General features: G+C 35.8%; 1 long non-coding RNA gene across 1 annotated transcript; it reads right to left on the minus strand.

Moving 5' to 3' along the window:
- Positions 1-633: 633 nt before the first annotated feature.
- LOC109237130 lies at positions 634-1,802 on the minus strand. The gene is made up of 3 exons (XR_002069600.1): positions 1,440-1,802; positions 1,194-1,284; positions 634-975 (listed from the first exon to the last, which is right to left on the minus strand). It is a non-coding gene; the product is annotated as an uncharacterized LOC109237130 (long non-coding RNA).
- Positions 1,803-6,193: the final 4,391 nt, after the last annotated feature.

Raw genomic sequence — 6,193 nt, forward strand, 5'->3', positions numbered from 1 at the left:
CGAGGCACAGAAGGACGTGCAGGAAGAAAAGCAGATAGATTTGCATATTGAAAGTAATGCTCAATAAAGCAAATAGAATGACTGATATAGACACGGTTAATATCAAGATGTAAACATTGATATCCTTTGTGACTAGAGCTATACCCTAGAAACACGCAAAGAGAAAAAGGAGAACCAACTTTAACAACGATAAGGACGTAGATTAGGATAACAAAGACACCTTCATAGAGAGAGTGCTTAGCTAGAGAGTGAGAAGGAAGATGATTAATATAATAAGGTGAACAGCACTAAGGAAAGCTTCTACCCACAAATAAAGAGGTGCATGAGCATGGAAAAGTAAAGTGTCGTGCAACATCAATGATATAACGGGGCTTGTGCTCTGCTATACCATTTTGTTAAGGTGTGCATGGGACCATGAGAAGGAGAAGGGAGATAAATGAGGAATTTTGATACTCACCCCCTCCATCGGAACAAATGCCTTAATAGACCCACCAAATTAATTTTCAACAAGAAGTTTAAAATGGATAAAACAAGATATTATATCACTTTTATGACAAAGATGATAAATCCAAGTATAATGAGTGAAACCATTAATAAAAAGTAGTACATAATATTGATAACCACTGACTGAGGGCACGGAAGAATGCCAAACATTAGAATGAATTAATACAAAAACATAAGAAATACTTGAACTACTTAAAAAAAATGACAAAACCAAATATTTAGAACTAAGCAAGAGTTACCTATAAAAGAATTAGAAAAAGTCATAGAAAATGAAATAAACTTTCTAGATCTAAGTAAATCTAAGATAACATGACTTGGATGCCCCAAGCGTGCATGCCAAATAGGCACCGAGTCATGTAGGACAACAAAGGTAGATGGCTGAGCAAATGATGATAAGGTAGAGGAAGACTAAAAAGGATAAAGAAGCCCATCAGTGCGGGAGTAATGCAGAACTTTCCCGATCGCCAAATCCTTGACATTAAAACCCCGAGGAAGAAAGTTAATCGAGCAATTATTTATATATAGATAATAAATTCTTGCAAAGTTCAGAAACATGTAAAGAAGGGGATAAGTGAAGGAACAAGTAGGAGTAAAAAGAGAGGAAGAACCAATAGCAGTAACGGGAATACGAGTACCATTACCAACCAAGATAGATTCATTTGAAATAAGAGAAAAAGAAGAGAGATTACCCGAATCATAAATCATGTGTGTAGTTGCTCCAGAATACAAGTACTGATTCTTGTCTGGTGGAGACTGCAATGAGAGTGCTGCCATATTTGCCTGAAGATTAGGAGAAGTATAAGCATAGTCATAGTGCTAAGGACAAGAAAGTATTGTGTGACAAGAAAAATCACAAATTTGACAATCATAGTAAGTAGAAATGGGAGAAGGAGCCATAAATACAGGCAAATGATAAGGCGAGGGAGCCAAGATACCACGAGCAGAGGTAGAAAACGGGAAAGGACCACCACTAGGAACCCCAAAAAGTGGCTGGCTATAATAAAATTGCGAAATAGTGCCACGGCCAAAATCGCGACCACGACCACCTTCTCGACCACGACCTCGACCACCACCACCACCTCCCTAATGTCCAGATGAAGCAGAGGAAAGAGGATCAACCGTAGTAGAAACCAAAGTTGTAAGAGCTGATACTAGATCAGGAGAGGCTGGTGTACGAGTCTCATGAGTATGGAGCATCGTCCATAGCTTAGAAAATTGAAGAGCATGACGCATGTGCTGTCACACCTTCTTTTTCCCCAGGGATAGTGAGTTTTTCCAATTAGAGTGACATTATTCGAAATGAGATTATTTATTTAATTTAGAGTCGCCACTTGGAATAATTTATGGTGTCCCAAGTCACCGGTTTATTTTAAATCCAAAATCGAGGAAATTTGACTCTGTTTTATAGTCCGCGGAACACAGAAGATCGGATAAGTAATTCTGTTAACCCGGAAGAAGGTGTGAGGCACTCCAAATTTTCGTGGTTTTAGCACGTCTCTCAACAATTAATAGTTGGCCTAATTATCTGATTTATTACACGTTTAAAACCTATTGTGCATTTTTTACTTTTTAACCGCTTTTAATATTTATGGAATTTATTTAAATAAGTTGCGATATCGCGCACTTATTGTTTTTGTACACATTGCGAATCACGTCATATGAAATGCACCCCCGATTTACAACATGTTTATTTTTATTATTATTTGAAGTTATGGTCGAGTCACGTGAAACGCACACTCGAATTGGGGATTATGTATCATGACATGCCACGGGAACCGTACTCATAGTCATGATAATTTATTTAAACACGTCTAAAGTAAGCTACGATATTCGAATTAACAACTTACATTTGGGATTGTTGTGAAGTCACGAAATATGGAATTTATTTGGGGAAAACATGCACATTAGTAATTAGCTTAAACTAATTTGTGAAGTATTTTAGTCTTTTTTTTTTTTAAAAGAAATTTAAACTACAATGATGATTCTGATGACATTAGCATAAACTTGATTCCAGTGAGATGATAGATATAGTCTGAGACGATAAAGAACTCAAACCAATTCTAAATCTACTTACTTTGCAACTTGGGGCTAACCAACAGAAAATCATGGAAAAGGGTGGTCATGGGCCCAACATTTTTTCATACAGTGGAGCCTTGATAAAATATTCACATTAGGGTCCAAAAGCTCCTTCACCATAAGGCAACGAAAACTGGTCCCATTGGAGCATCGGGCCCAGTCAATATGAGCCAACAAGACAACTTAGAATTTTGAGAATTAGAATATCTAATCAATTCATAACATTATCAAATTAAACCAATATTATGCTAAATAACAATTAATCAGAAATCACAAGAATTTCAGTTTGAACAAATTTGAAATACATTAATGAGCCATTCTATCAACTGCAACCATTATTTACAAACTTGCATCAAAAATAAAAATTTCAAACGAACTCTTATACTATTGCTTCCAGCACTGGATATGAGCAGCCTTTAGAATCGCATGTTCAAGCTCCGTAACTCATGACTTTGTGAACCAGACACCTCACAGAGATGGATCTGACCAACAGGTGGTCAGATACATCACTTAGTCATTCTGAACCTTCCTTCAAGTGTGAATCACCATTAATATTGAAAATTTTAACAGACAGCAAAGATTCAGTCAACTTAGACTTAATTAGGACATACATGTTACTTATCACAACAAAGAAGTTCAAAATGTGAAATTCATTTATGAAACAATGAAAGCATTACGGATACTCTTAGGGGTCGTTTGGTAGGGCGTATAAGAATAGTGCTGAATAAGGTATATTAATAATGCAGGGATTAGTAATGCATGGGTTAGTAATGCAAGTATTCGTTATGTAGAGATTATGTTTATCCATTGTTTGGTGTGGTGTATTACAAATTAAAATGCATTGCAAATGTCCTCTATATTCTTTAGCTTTAACGGACTTTAAGGACAACTTTATCTTTAACCATGCTAATGCATGCATTAATAACCTTGGTATTGCTAATACCACGGTTTGCTATGCATTAGCTATAATAGGATAATACCAAATATGGTGTATAACTAATGTTTGTATTAGTTATACATAGATTGAAAAAGTGTACCAAACAAGATATTACTAATACACAAAACCAATGTATGAATTATTCTCTCTAATGTACTCTACCAAACGATCTCTTAGTCTTACTTCATAAATTTTGCAAAGAGCAGGCAGAAATTCAAATGCTTAAACCACATTTTACAACCACAATCCAATCAGATGCTAATAACAGAAATCTAATAAAGAATGAACTGATTTCAATGTCATAGCTATTATTTCTACATAAAAGCTGTAATACATCCAGAAAACTATCAAAGAGCTTATATTGAATTACCTCCAAATAGCTTAAGGAGAAGAAATTATGACCAAATGAGGGTTAGCCACTCCACAGCTAAATGCAGAAAATCAACAAATACTCTCAGCAAACTAAGAACAGCAGAATCAACCACCACTCGAAATCCCACCAGAATTGAAACAAAAACCAGTAGAAAATAAAAGGAATGAGAAGCAGCTTTGAATTAATTCTTTTTGTTATGTTTTCTGTATCTAGACTTGAACGTTCAGCTTCTTCTTTTTTAGAAAAAGAAAATAAGTGTGGGTGAGGAAATCAGTGCGAGGTTTTTTTCCAGAAACTTTCGTGTGCGTGTGAGGGAAGTGTGAAGTCTCTTTTATAGAGTGTAAGAGGAAAAGGGGAGAGGATAGAAAATGATCTTGTCAGCTAAAAACTAGGGGAGGGCGTCTGTTTTTTAACAGAAAATGGACAGCTGACCTATTTTTAACAGTTGTCCTTTTCACTATTTTTTCCAGCACCTTCCCCTTTTTTAAATTAGCCTTTTTACCCCAACTTCTAACCTAATTTATGGTTTTCATTGCACTTTAACCCCCTTTCTAGAAGCTTCCTAAGTAACTACTCAGATTCCCTAATTTTGGGGTACTCTTTAATCCCCTCAGTTCTTGCAAATAACTTTTCTTTTAACCTTTTCTGTTACCTCCAAACATGCTGCCTTCTATCCAAAATACTGTTCTTTTTCCCTTATCAGGATTAAACTAAACTAAGCTAAACTAACACTAGGATAACAACACAAACTAAACCTGAATTATAACCTAATTAACGTGTTAATTAGGAAAACAGATAATTTAAACAAACAACACGATTTTCAAATGATTTCAGATTCAACTAAAACAAATAACCACTTAGAAAGTCAAAATAATTTTAATTATTAACCTAAGCATGCTTGGATTAACAAAAATCACCAATTAAATCAATCACACACTCACATGGAAGGCATGTATTTGAAATACTAATCTAATCGGGCAATTAAACACACAAAATGCTATTTTAGTTCAAGGCAAGACAGTGGTGATGCTGCTATATTTTGCTAAAATGAATTAACTTGAACAATTACAATTAATATAAAAATTAATCTGAACTACCGACATATTAGCGAGAAAAGAGCAGAGGAGAGAGATACCTATAGTGCTCAAACGGATTGTCAAAAGAAAGTGATTTTCGGCAAGCCGGAGAAATTGCTACACAAACACTAGCCGGATTTCTCCATGCGAGACAGTGTTATATACAGCAAATATCTCCTACTGGCCCGATAAAAGGAAGCGAAACAAGGCGGGGATGATTTGTGCAAACAATGGAGCTTGACCAAGGTTCTGGTGGTCATAAGATCAGTAAAGATCATGCAATCATCAAGAGAAGTCGACTAGTGTAGGTTCCGATCCCAAATGAGCTAGAATTAGGGACAAATTAAAAAGGGAAAACTTTAGGGTTTCTGCGATTTCTTAAATTTAAAATTAAAGGATTTTGGGGAGGTTTCTGGGGAAATTGGTAGGGGATTTGGGATTAGGAGGGGAAGGATATTGTATGGTGATAAAATGGGGCCATTTGCTGTGGTGTCGCCGCCATAGGGCGATTTTCGGCGACGACATTGGCATAAGTTAGGAGAGGGGTAACAGATTGAGAGATGGGGGAAATGAAAGGGGGTTCTAGGGTTTGGGGGTCCAATTCGGACAATTATAAGTGATTGGGATGGGGAGTTCCTGGTCGTTGGATGAATCTCGATGGATGGTAGGGATTAAAAGATAATAAAACGGGGTCGTTTGATTATTTTAATGATGAGAAACGGACTGGGGTGGGGTATTTGGTGCGGACTGGGCGGATTTGCCCAATTTGGGCCTCTGAGGTGCTTGGCCCAACACAAGCAAAAGCCTTGTTTTCCTTTCTTTGTTTCTTTTTTTTTAATTTTAAATTCTAAACAAATCAATTAAAAATCCTAAATTAATTCCTAACCTAAATCTAATTTACCAAGTTAAACCTACTTACCTATAATAACTTAACACTAATGAAAGGAAATTTTCAATTTAAAACTAAAAGCTAAAAATATAGAAATGACCATTGTATTTTTTTTGATTTTCGTTTAATAATGCAATTAATATGTGATTAAATTCTAAAAATACAATTAAAATTTAAAATGCTATGCAATGAAGAATTGAACATTTTTTTGACTATCTCCTCCTCAGGAGGTGTGACAGAGGGTTGTCCAAGGATTGTAAGGTTATTCCAGGTGAGATACTCGCAACGCAACATAGGCTCTTTGTGATGGTTGTTGGTATTATGTTAAAGAGAAGGAA

Source organism: Nicotiana attenuata, unplaced genomic scaffold, assembly GCF_001879085.1.
Source record: "Nicotiana attenuata strain UT unplaced genomic scaffold, NIATTr2, whole genome shotgun sequence".
Lineage (NCBI taxonomy): Eukaryota > Viridiplantae > Streptophyta > Magnoliopsida > Solanales > Solanaceae > Nicotiana > Nicotiana attenuata.